The following is a 13,559-nucleotide window of genomic DNA, read 5'->3' as shown; positions in this document are numbered from 1 at the left end:
GTACTCAAAGGGAAGTAATGTCTTATTGTTGATCTCCTATCGTCAACATCTCCATCCCAATCTAATCCACCTAGCCTTGTAGAACCAAGGCCGAATCTCCTATACTTGCTCGATAATAAATACCTAGATCGGGGGTCCTCATGAACAGTAAAATCCTTAGAGCAGTCTACCAATGAACCAAGTTAGGTTCATCATAAATCCCACAAGCAAACCTACACAAAAACAGAAATCAGTACAGCTATTAAGGAGCCATATCAATGACCCAGTCAATTGCCCGTAGCGGGTAGCATCCGTCACCAATGAATCTACATGGGTCATATTGTAGCCTTCTAGTTCGGATCCATGGGACTAGAAAGAGTCTTACATCCCTCTATCTCAAACATAGTCAAAAGCTCTTGCACATACTGATGTTGGGAGATGAAAATCCCCCTCAGAGTACTAAATTTCATGATCTAGAAAGAAGTGGAGAAGATCCATATCCATCATCTTGAACATCTCGTGTAGTGCCTCCTTGTCTACTTAACCTTCTGGGCATGTTCACCTATCAAGATGAGATCATCCACATAAAGCATGAAGGATATGTGCCCTCTAACTGAGGTATGGATATACAAATCGAGATCGACAGAGGAACATTGATACCCTAACTTCCCTTGGAGAAACAAGTATATCTTCTCGTTCCAAGCACAAGGAGCTTGTTTGAGGCTGTAAAGGGCCTTCTTCAGCATATACACTTTGCCATTCAATGAAAAAAAACCAAGACACTGCTCAACATAGATCTCCTCCTTCAAATTTCCATCAAGGAATGCAAACTTCACATCAAGATGATAAACCGACTATCTGCTATGGCTAGCTAAGGCAAGAATGGCCCTAATGGTAGCCATCCAAGCCCTACGTGCAAAGAATCATGGAAATCCATTTAACGCCAATCACCTTCCTATGAGCAGGCTGGAATACAAGATTCCTTAGCCTTCTTTCAAATTTCAATGTTGTGACTGCAAAGGCTCCATGAAGGTAAGACTCCCTATCCTACATGACATGAGATATCAAACAATAGTTGGTACAAACAAGATCAATGGAGTGTGGTTGGTTCCTTTGAGATCGCCGCCGTAGGCCATCCTATGGATGCTGCTCCTTAAGAAGTCTCTCAATCCCTGCATTAAAAAGTATATCACGTGCCCAACAAGGAGGAGGCCAATACTCCCCTCGTTGCTTTGCCTCTATCAAAGTCTTTGGAACATCCATCAGTGTCCTCTCAACGAGTCAATCTGGTGGTGAAGCAATTTTCTCCTTCACTGATAGGGGAGCTACAAGAGACATAGGCTCCAAAGGTAGTGGATCAAGTGCCCAACTATCACCTTAATCTCCAAGTACAGAATACTCAACACCCCCCTTTGCAACTGGAAACTCCACAAACCGAACATCTCAACTCATTTATATCTCTTGTGAAATGGAATCATAAAGCATATATCATTGGGACTACATGCTATAACCCACAAACACCTACTGTTTGAAAGCCATCTCAAACTTATCCCTCTATTTCTTCAAAATGTAAACATAAGCATCACACCCAAACACCTTGAAGTACGTGGTAGTGGCCACTACTTTGGTCCATAGACACTAAGATATCTACCGATACTCCATCATAGTCCGCACCATCTCAATCACACTATGTTCTTCTAATCTAACATGGCATTCTCTTGAGGTGTGTTCATGTTGGTGAATTCCTGAGATGTGGTATTCGCTATGTGTAATGAATCGTAGCTCCACTAAAGCATTGGCTGATTATACGCCTTGTGAGGCTTGGAATGGCCAGAAACCAATGGTATCACGCATTCATGTCTTTGGTTGTTTGGCATATGCTTTGATGCCACGGCCACAATGATATAAACTACAAGACAAGGTTGTCAAATGCATTCTTATTGGTTACAAACTACAAGACAAGGCTATCAAATGCATTTTTATTGGTTACAATGCAAAAAGTCAAGGGTGGCACTTCCATAAATTCTCCACAAACAATATTTTTGTTAGTAGAGATGTGGTATTCACTGAACTTGTTGGTCAGCCCTTCATGGACTGCAAAAATCAGCCCAATGTGGGGCCTATGGACACGTTTGATAGTTTGTTGCTATTGTTTCAACAAAGTGCACCTGACTTCAGTCAATTTCAGCAACCTATTGAGGGCTTCCAGCAACAAAATCAGCAACCAACACATGCTGAACAATGGCTGATTTTCAGCCCATTGATCAAGGCATTGCTAATGATGAAGTGGCTGATGAGAGGACTGCTATTTGGGAAGCTAAAACAGTCCCTAGATGGCTGTTAGATTATGGGACAGCAAACAATCCATTCCACTTCCCAATAGAACTAGAGCAGCCACTCACCATGCGCAGGGTAACTACTACATGCAATGAGAAACCTGTCTCTTTTCATGGTGCTTTACAAGATGAACATGGGATGGCAACTATGCAATCAATAATGGGCTCTATTAATAAAAATGGCACATGCGAGTTATATGACTTGCTGTTGGCAAGGGTGCTACAAGCACAAAGTGGGTTTACAAATTAAAACACAGATATGATGGTAGCATCAATCGCTACAAGACACATGTTGTTGCCAAAGGGTATGCATAACAACATGGGATTCACTATGATGAAACATTTGCACCCACTTCATGTATGACCACCATTTGCAATGTCATTGCTTTGGCTGCTCATTTTGATTGGCATGTGCATCAGTTGGATGTGAAGACTGATTTTTTGAATGGTAATCTGCATGAGGAGGTTTATGTCACACAACTCCATGCTTTGTTTAGAAAGGCTCAAAGAGCAAAGTATATCGGTTGCATAAAGCCCTCTATGGTTTGAAACAAGCACCTAGAGCATGGTGTGAAAAATATAGAACCGTATGTGTTAGGTTAGGATTTAGTATCACGTACACCCTTACACACACTCAAGTGAACAAGTGAGCAACAAGATATGAGTGCTAGAATGTCACATCCACTATGTGAGAATGATATAAAAGTACAACCCCTAAGGTACTAAATACCACACCCATTGATGGTCAAAGATGGTGCTGAGACACTCGGGAATGGAAGTTGCCTAGCCAATTTAATTATTAGCCAATCAGATTACTTTTCAAGACACTAAAATAATTATCAAACTAATTTTCAGTATTTAAAGACTAAAAAATAATATTTAATTATGGATAATGCTGAAAAAACCATTTGGAAAAGCTACCACTTGTCCAAAATGCCCATGCAAGATTGAAAAACGTCTTTAGAGACTGGATAGAGGCATTTTTTGAATGGTAATCTGCATGAGGAGATTTATGTCACACAACTCCATGCTTTGTTCAGAAAGGCTCAAAGAGCAAAATATATCGGTTGGTTTGAAACAAGCACCTAGAGCATGGTGTAAAAAATATAGGATCGTATGTGTTAAGTTAGGATTTAGTATCATGTACACCCTTACACACACTCAAGTGAACAAGTGAACAACAAGATATGAGTGCTAGAATGTCATATGAGGAGGTTTATCTGCATGAGGAGGTTTATGTCACACAACTCCATGCTTTGTTCAGAAAGGCTCAAAGAGCAAAGTATATCGGTTGCATAAAGCCCTCTATGGTTTGAAACAAGCACCTAGAGCATGGTGTGAAAAATATAGAATCGTATGTGTTAGGTTAGGATTTAGTATCACGTACACCCTTACACACACTCAAGTGAACAAGTGAACAACAAGATATGAGTGCTAGAATGTCACATCCACTATGTGAGAATGATATAAAAGTACAACCCCTAAGGTATTAAATACCACACCCATTGATGGTCAAAGATGGCACTGAGACACTCGGGAATGGAAGTTGCCTAGCCAATTTAATTATTAGCCAGTCATTACTTTTCAAGACACTAAAATAATTATCAAATTAATTTTCAGTATTTAAAGACTAAAAAATAATATTTAATTATGGATAATGCTGAAAAAACCATTTGGGAAGGCTGCCACTTGTCAGAAATGCCCATGCAAGATTGAAAAACGTCTTTAGAGGCTGGAGAGAGGCATTTTTAGTGTATTCAGCCTGCAAGAGAGAGAGAGGAGATACTACTAATCTGAATTGCATCCATTGGAGGACCTTTTGAGGCAGCCACGGACAAGAGAAAACCAACCAACAGCAGGTGACAGCATCTACACGATGTTGAGACAAGGCAGCAGTAGTAAATGACTGATTTTCTTCAGTTCTTTGCATCTACAAGCTATTGAGACAGGGCAGCAGCAGTAAATGACAGATTTTCTTCAATTCTTCGCGAAGAAAGTCTCAATTTTCTCTCTCCTTAGCATTCTCTCTCATCTCCCAGCCTTCACCCTTGCTCCCAAGATTACAGCATTGAGATCACCAAAGGGTGAGAAATTTCAGATTTCTCTGCTGTAAACCCTAATCTGCAACAACAAAAATTAGAGTTTAGCAGCAACTTTGGGAAGCGTGCCAAAAATTGGAAGCTCCAAGGCTTGGATTCAACACGGCTGAAGCTCTTTTTATCCTATTCAAGTGGAGGGACCAACAAATCATTGAATTTGGGGCATTTTCCATCTCCATCAAAGCAGGTGAAGGCCAATTGATTGCCCGAATCAAGGGGCAAAGCAGATTGAAGACTTGTTGGTCATTTTGGACAGCAGGGGGAGTTGGAATACTAAAAGGGATTGGGAGAATCCCACTATATATCAACTTCTTCTTCAATTAAGTTAAATAAATACCAAAAGGGGCGCCAGTTTTGGGACCAACAGGGTGTTCAATGTCCAAGATTATATGGTAAAGTGTGCATTTCAATTTTGTGAATTTGCTAATTGCTGTAAATAGTGCTTAATCAAATTATTTACCACCCTAAGGAGGAAGGCTGATTACAATTCACACAGGGAAAAAACCCTTCTTTAACTAGAAGGCAAAATGTCACATTCACATACCCTCATAGTGAACAAGTGAAGAACAAGAGAGAAGAGAGTGTTGAATGTCACACCCACTATGTGAGAATGATATAAAAGTACTAACTACCACACCCACTTATGGGTGTTCAATGTTCATACGGGGGAAAAACCCTTCTCTAGCTAGAAGGTAAAAAGTGCATGTGAATAAGGGAGCGTTCACACCAAAACTTAGGAGAAACACGATAAGTGTAACAAACCCCCCTTGAGTGAATGACATGAACGTGTATAGGGAATAGGTAGATTAATCCCTAGATGATATCAAGCCTAGAGCCTTGCGAAAGGCTTCAAACTTCTCTCTAGAGAGAGCTTTTGTAAACACATCTACCAAGTTGTCCTATGTAGGGATATAAACCAAGTCAATCTCCCTAGCATAGAAGCGAGTCCCGTCAATGGGTGTGGTATTTAGTACCTTAGGGATTGTACTTTTATATCATTCTCCATAGTGGATGCGACATTCTAGCACTCTCTTCTCTCTTGTTGTTCACTTGTTCACTGTGAGTGTGTATGTGTACGTGCTACTAAATCCTAACCTAACACATACGATCCAAGCGAGTCCATATTGCCGTGTGCTACGCTGAATGAAAGATAATGCCCACAAATGATGGACAGTGCCAAGACCAAAGATCTTGTTTGAGAATAACTAGTGCAAAATCATACCAAGCACAACTCTCTAGTGCATCTGTTGCTCAATGCGCAAAAGTAGACTGTGAAGGATCAACACACATATTAAAGTCACCCATGAGCAAACAAGTTCTATTAAGGGACAGACTTGCTTTCATGCAATCCCATAAGTCACAAACCCCCACCAATAAAACGTCACCTTCAAAAAAAAGCCAAATACATCATTTTTTACAAGCATTAACTGAAATCTTTCCTGAACAACCATAAGGACGTTGGTGTAATGCATTGCAATGCCCCCAACATAAAACAATCGAAACTCATAACATTCAATGATTCTACCTGCTTCACTATGACTCTTATGCTCAACAATACACAATGCATCCCACTTATTCTCATGCAAAATATGCCACAAGTCATGTTTGCTACAAGAGCAAATCACATGTACATTCCAAGTGGCCATCTTTGTAAGCTTAGCAAAAGAAATAAATTTTGAGGCTGGTCCTACCTCGATGTCACTTTTTCTACCAATGCCTCAAATCCCATCGTCTAGAAAATCAACTAGCACTACAAAGGCATTTTGCCTATGACGCTTGTCCTCATTTTTAGAGGCTGAGCAAAGGTATTGGTGGTCCATCATGTAATTACTTTACTCTCCTTATCAAAAGTGAGATGTGTCGTTAGCTCTCGTGATCACTCAACATGTGATTGCAAATATGCAAGTGGCTTAGAATTTGCCTTTTTTTATTCCAGCTTGTCTCATCAAGAATCAAAGATAGCACAAGCTACTTACCTGTGGCCAAAGTTGTTTGTATAGGCCATTCATCAATGGCCATTGGATCAAACATTGTGCCAAGCTACTTACCCTTGGCCCAAGTTGTTTGTATAGGCCATTAATCAATGGCCCGTGCATCAACCATTGTGCCAGTGTCCATAGCACGACCGGCACTTGCATCTTTCTTTTCTGGGCTACTCTACCGTGAAGTGGCCAAGCTGGCAACAAGAGAAACTGTGACCAGCAAAGGTATCCCATTTAAGCCTAAATCGTAATGGATGCATACCATTGCAATTCAACATTAACCAATTAGGCCTCTTCCATGCAGTGTTCCACAACATGCACAAGTGATTTCTATTTGCTGCCCTCGTACTGGTAGGAACCAAAACAGTACCAATTACTGCCATTGCATCCTTTAATAGAGGCCAACAAACTACTGGGCAGTTTTCAACCTCAACCCATATTGGGCATTCCTGTCGAAGTAAATGCTGAAAAGACATGGGTCTCCATGGCACCACATGCACTAGCCATCTATCAAAGAAGAGAGGTAACTGGCCCAAAAGATCATCCTGATTCTTCATCAATCTCAGCATGACCTCATAGAAGCCCCAAGGACCCACAAATATCTCTCCAACACAATCCCCCTACAAGATGGATGTCATGCATTGGCGAATCCAAGAAAGCACTAGAATTTGGCCAATAAAAAAGAGAATGACTCCACACTCAAAAAAAACAAAAAAGGAGCGAAGCACCTTCTGCATGTCCACGAGTATCCAAAACATCCTCTATATCACATTGCAGGTGATCATGATGATTATGTTTAACATATTCACCCAGCAAAGAGTTGGCAAATTCCAACAAGTGGGCCCAATCTAGGTCCTAGAAATCCCCAAATTGGGTGGTCACTTTCACATAAGAGCACACGGGGGGGCCCTCCCCTCTAGGGCACTCAGGACCCATCATGGGTTCTCATCTGCATCATTCGAAGTATGTTTACAGCAAGTAACAGCTGGCTGAAGCAAACCACCTTGACTGAAGATAGGAGCTCTATGTGTTGAGCAAAAATATGCATTACTTGCTGATTAGCCTCTTAAACAGCCCCAAAACACACTAAAAATGCTCTTTTAGAGTAAAACCCTAAAACGGGGAGCGGTTCGAGAGAGTTCAATGGAAACCCTAAAACGGGGAGCAGTTCAAGTGAGTTTAGTGGAAACCCTATTTTTTGGGCACCCTTCCACATCTATAAATTAACAGCCTGCCCCATTCAGCCATCATCCTTGTTTGCAGGTTACACCAGCCCACACACCCTCTGCTGCTGTTGGCGCCCAGTTTCCAACCTGCAGCCCGCCTCCATATGCCGTCCAACCATCATCGACTGCAGCCACATTATCTTCAGCCTGTCCATTGCTGTAGGCGACAGCTCTCAGCTGCTGGCGACTGCTCCAGACTGTTGTTCAGCCTGCTGCCCATGATCTCCAGGGTTAGCCAGCCTGCGTTTTCAGCATTGCAGGCCCTAACACTCTCAGACACTGTTTCAGCCTGCTATTTACAACAGACTGTGCACAATTTCCAGCCTCCGATCGGTGGTACACTGCTGCATTTACCAGTTTCCAGCCTCCAAACTACTGCATTTTGGTAACCAGCCTGTTGCCATTCACTATTCAGCACTCCTACACTCCGACTAGTGGTTACCTTTGTGTTTCTGTCGCGGTCATACACTCTGTGTGTCCTCAATGCAAACCCTAGCAGTTTCCTTCACATGGTATCAGAGCCGGTGCTCTTGTGAAGAGCATCCTATGGATATTGTGGAGAGCTAATCTTTGTGCGAGGCACACAATACGACTCGTAACCGAATCACAATGTCCCAAACACCTTCTTCTCCAGTTCCTATGATGTCTTATCAGGCTTCTCCATCATTGGAGGCCCTAAGATGGCATTATGGACTCGGTGAGGAGGACGACACTCCACCTTCACCAGATTTCACTAACATGACACAGAGGAGGACTTTGAGGAGTACTATCGCAACAAGTATGGTGATGTTCACACACCTCCTACCAATTTTGCTACCACATCCGGACCGGTTGGTGAGGCTGGCAACCTCTCTGATCATGGAGGACATACGGCACTTGGAACGTCTAGTGATCCATCTTCATCATCTCAGCCAGGTCCAATGTCAGGTTTGTACAATTCTTTTGTTTTGCATGAATCAAAACCCTCGCATGTTTCTTCTTTTCAGGTACAGGATCTGGATGGCTTTGCGTATGTGAACTTCAATAGAGGGGGCTCACGAAGCAAACAAAATTCAAGTACATCTACAGCTTCTATTTCATTTGAGCATATCACACACACTTCTCACTTCTCTCCCATCCCACCCTCTTCTATATCACACCTCTTATCATATTTCCAAAACCTTGGATTACACTTCATATCTGCATCACATACCCTAGGGGTTGGATGTTCCCATAGTGACAGGAAACGGCCGGAACGGCCCCCCGGCACGTGGAATCGCCGTCCCCGGAATGTATCCGTCATGGACCGCATTTCCAAATGATGGAACGTTCCCTGTCCCGTTTCAGACAGGGAACGCCACGTGGCAAAACTTACCTGCGCCCGGTCGCGTCTTGCTCCCGCCTGCATCCTGCCCCCAGCCACCTTCATTCTCTTCCTTCTTCTTCTTTCTTCTCTTCCTTCTCTTCCCTCTCTTCCTTCTTCTTCTTTCTCTTCTAAGTTCTTTCTCCTCCCACCTCCAACCTCTTCCTTCTCTTCCTTCTTCTTCTTTCTCTTTCTTCTCTTCCTTCTCTAGGTTTGGCGTTCCCGTTCCTACTTACTTCATGAATTTTGATTTTTTAAATGCCGTTCCCGTTCCCACGTCCCCGTTCCCTAGGTTTGGCGTTCCCGTCCCCGTCCCCGTTCCCCGTTTCATGTTTCTATGGATCTTCCATCTCTGCTCCTAGCACCTTTTTCCTTCTCTTCCCCATTCTCTACCTCTTTGCACCATGGTACTTCGTTAGGGGCAATGCCACCCTTTAACACAATGCCTCTCACCTTTTAGCACATGAGCATACCCATAACTCCTGGGACGACTGTGATGGGCATCCCCCTCACTATCCCCAGCTTCACATCTCCCATGACCACTCATACACAAGGGTTTTCATCCTCAGCTTATGGTGCGTCTTCACACTCTCCTTGGGTTACACCTACGCAAGGATTCCCATCTTCTGCTCACCGTATTCCCGTCCCACCTCCTTGGGTTCCTCATGTGGCTACCATACCCACGCCTAGTCAACCCATCCCTACCTATGGATCCACCTTGCACACAACATGCATGCCTGGTGTGCACTCTAGGGCCCATTCCCAGTGTACTCCACTCCCCCATCCTACCGACACTAGACTTTTTCACACTATACATCTCCGTGCACTACCACTCCTGTTGCAACGGCCAAGAATGCATTCACTGATAAGACACGTAATGGGAAATTTCACCACTTGGTTTAATTTCATGCAACAAGTGCTTGAATCTCAAGGTCTTTGGGACCTCGTCATTGGTCTAGAGCCTATGCCGGACCCTCGACTAGCTCACCCTGATCACATCTGTCAATGGAGAGCCTGCAATGCCACAGTCAATATTGAGCTGATGCAGGGCTTGCTTCCTGAGTTTCACTCTCAGTTGCAGCACTTCCCGCTCGCGTCAGAGCGTTGGAGCCACCTTCTTGACCCCTATGCGGCTCGTGATCGTACTTGGTGCATCAATCTCAACTTTGAGCTTCAAGAGTTCTCTATTAAGGAAGGGGATGATCTGAAAGTCAAGCTGGCTGAACATAGGCGGTTACTTGCCGAGTTCGCCACTACTGGCTCTCCAAAGTCAAATGACGATCAAGTTACATTCTTCTTGAATAAGTTGCCCGACAAGTACTTCAATTTCATTCAACACATCATCTCCCAACCTAGATTGCCAACCTTCTACGAGTTCGAGTGTCAATTCTTGCGTTACGCGAGGTTGTATGCTCAAGTCCATAAAAAATCCTCATCACAGTCTTATTCACAGCAGAGGGGGTTAGTTGCCTTTTCTTCAGGAGGGACAACCACTAGTGGCAAGAACTCGCTAGATGCGAAGGCAAGCCAATCAAAGGGTGACTCCTCTTCCTCAGATGGAACCAAAGAATCTAGACCTATCTGGCAGCAACGCCCTAAGAAAAACCGGTTTTGCACACATTGCCAGAGAGCAAGCCATGTAAACAAGGAGTGTCACTCCAAGGCCCAAGGTCTTCCACCTAAAAAGCCTCAACAGACCGCTGTGACTACACAGTCTAGTGGGGCTACACCTTCCGCTCCTGCTTCATCTGCTCCTTCAGCACCCATTGTTGTTGTTGCTCGACATGTGGCTCGAGTACAGCCTGAGCGGCCCATCTCTTTCACTACCCCTGAGGGATTGGCTGATTGGTCTACAGGTTCCAATCCCGTTGCACTTCATGCATCCATCTCACCTTCCTCTCCACCTCGTCAGGCGTTCCCTTGGCAGAGCCCTCCTACTAGACATATGTGATGGTGGCCACCTTCTTCGACTCGCATGCCTCTAGGTCCTTTTGGATACCCTAGGTCAGTCTAGCATTCATTTTTCGCACTCTTAGAGTCGAACCCATAGGATTCATTATCCTTAGTTTTTCCATTTTTTTGTCTTCTGTTGCGTTTACTCACACACATACATATTCATTGCATTTATTTTGAGTTAGATTTTCTTTCTGTTCTGTTTTGCCATAGAGCATCTCACCACTAACCTCTGTGTTTGCAGATTCTCATCTCTTTTGCAGGGTTTTTTCTTTCAGTGTAGGGCTAACTTGCAGATTGCTTTGGTCCTCCCTAGGCGAGAGACGTGGGAATGCGCACCGTTCCATTCATGGTTTCATCATCCTAGGAGTGCTTGGTCTTCTTCCAGCATGGCGGTTTTCCCTCTCGAAGCAGATCGTGCAGCATCTCTCTCAATGCTATCATGGCGGTAACTTCTCCCTTGCTCTTCTAGCGGGGTGCTTCATCCACTTCGTCAACTTCATCTTCTTTCATTTCTTATGGTTCTCGGCACCATATGAAGACCGACATCAGGCTCCTCTTCCTTCTTCGGCTTCTACATCCAGGTTGAGAGGGGGTTCCTACCCTTCTTGGTATTCTACAGGCTTCAGCACTTTGTCTTAGATATCGGCTTCTTCCCCCTGTTGTACCTTACCCTTTGCATTGCATGAATACATCCTCCTTGTACTAGGGCGCTTGGGCAAGTGAACAATTTTCCCACGAGGGACCCTGTCAAAGTGGCACCTGCTGCATGAGCATTCTTCAACATGTAGCATACTTTGCATCTCATTGTGCAGAGCACCACTTGTGTCGATCCTAAGCTGTTTCCACCGGTGGCTGTTGTTACCACACCACCATCCTTCTTCATCACATGGATACCTCATCACCTATTTTTCCTCATCATCGACACCCTGAGTAGATGGGTTAGCTTGTAATGTTTTGTGATGTGTTGGGTGTACCCTTCCTACTCCCATCTTCTAGGTCACTTTTACTCAATCAGCCGCATCCCATCAAATTTACTTTACTTATTCAAACAAAAAAAAAAACCATGTAGTTCCATCCGCCTTTGTAGGGCTTGATAGGCCATTGGGCAACCGATGTGCACCCTTTGTCCAATGCCCTGTCCTCTCTGGGGTGACTACTTGAATTCCCTTGGTAAGATAACCATCACCTCTGTAGTCTTGGTAGGCCACTAGACAGCCAACGTGCACCCTTTGTCCAATGCCTTGGCTGCTTTGGGGTGAGACGCCTTGGGGCACATAAACATCACAATGGCTGGCCTAACCTTTCAGCTCAATTTTGGGCCTGAGAGGGGGTGTTGAGCTAAAATATGCATTACTTGCTAATTAGCCTCTTAAACAATCCCAAAACACACTAAAAATGCTCTTTTAGAGTAAAACCATAAAACAGGAAGCGGTTCGAGAGAGTTCAGTGGAAACCCTAATTTTTGGGGCGCCCTTCCATATCTATAAATAGACAGGCTGCCCCCATTCAGCCATCATCCTTGTTTGCAAGTTACACCAGCCTACACACCCTCTGCTGTTGTTGGCGCCCAGTTTCTAGCCTGCAGCCCGCCTCCATCTCCTGTCCAGTCATCATCCACTGCAACCACATTATCTTCAGCATGTCCATTGTTGTAGGCAACAGCTCTCAGCTGCTGGCGACTGCTCCAAACTGTCCCAGACTGTTGTTCAGCCTGTTGTCTATCATCTCCAGGGTTAGCTAGCCTGCATTTTCAACATTGCAGGCCCTGACACTCTCAGACACTGTTTCAACCTGCTGTTTACAGCAGACTGTGCACAATTTCCAGCCTCCGATCAGTAGTACACTGCTGCATTTACCAATTTCCAACCTCCAGACTGCTGCGTTTTGGTGACCAGCCTGTTGTCATTCACTATCCAGCACTCCTACACTCCGACTGGTGGTCACAAACTTGGGATCCATCTTCGGTGGATGTCACACTCCAACATTGCTCCACCCTTGAGCACACTGTATACTCTTACATTCATTTACAGCATTCATTCACTTCAGAGTTGTGTTCTCTCTCTCCCTTCTTCTATTTGTGTTTGAGTTTTTGTGCTTGAGTTTTGAGTTTTGCATTTAGGGTTTGAGTTTTTGAGTTTTGTGTTTAGGGTTTGAGTTTTGCCCTCTATGTCTGTGCCTATGTCTATCTCTTTGTGTTTCTATCGTGATTGTACACTCTGTGTGTCCTCAGTGCAAACCCTAGCAGTTTCCTTCACACTGTGCACCTAAATGACAGCTCCTGCACACAGTCCTCCACCTGCTTGCATCTCTTAGCCTGTGCCTGTTTTGCTGCCTGAATATAGCACCTTCCCCTCTCTCCTGGAGCACTTCAGAATCCCCCGTCTCCTGCATCTCAGAATCTTGTCTCCTGCCGTGCATCAGACCTGGATTTAGGCTTGCCACTGCCTGCCTGCACATGCGTGCGCACACGCGCTTTTCCTAATATTGCCAAAAGCATGAGTATTTTTAGCAAGAGAGAAGCCTGCATACTTTTACGGCACGTTAAACCAATGTCAGGAGCATCCTAGGTAAGAATATGTGATCTGAAATGCATACCAACTCCCCCAAGCCTCAATTCTTAGAGCCACTTAAAAAAATAG

General features: G+C 44.2%; 1 protein-coding gene across 3 annotated transcripts in view; it reads right to left on the bottom strand.

Moving 5' to 3' along the window:
• LOC148009094 (protein fluG-like) overlaps positions 1–13,559 on the bottom strand; it is a 120,532-nt gene that overhangs the window by 43,576 nt on the left and 63,397 nt on the right. The window lies entirely within an intron of this gene.

The sequence above is a fragment of the Lygodium microphyllum genome, unplaced genomic scaffold, assembly GCF_053477565.2.
Source record: "Lygodium microphyllum isolate KBCC unplaced genomic scaffold, Lygodium_microphyllum_v1.1.10 scaffold_40, whole genome shotgun sequence".
Classification (NCBI taxonomy): domain Eukaryota; kingdom Viridiplantae; phylum Streptophyta; class Polypodiopsida; order Schizaeales; family Lygodiaceae; genus Lygodium; species Lygodium microphyllum.
Note: the sequence above shows the minus strand (reverse complement) of the source record. Positions and strands in the feature narration are given on the sequence as shown.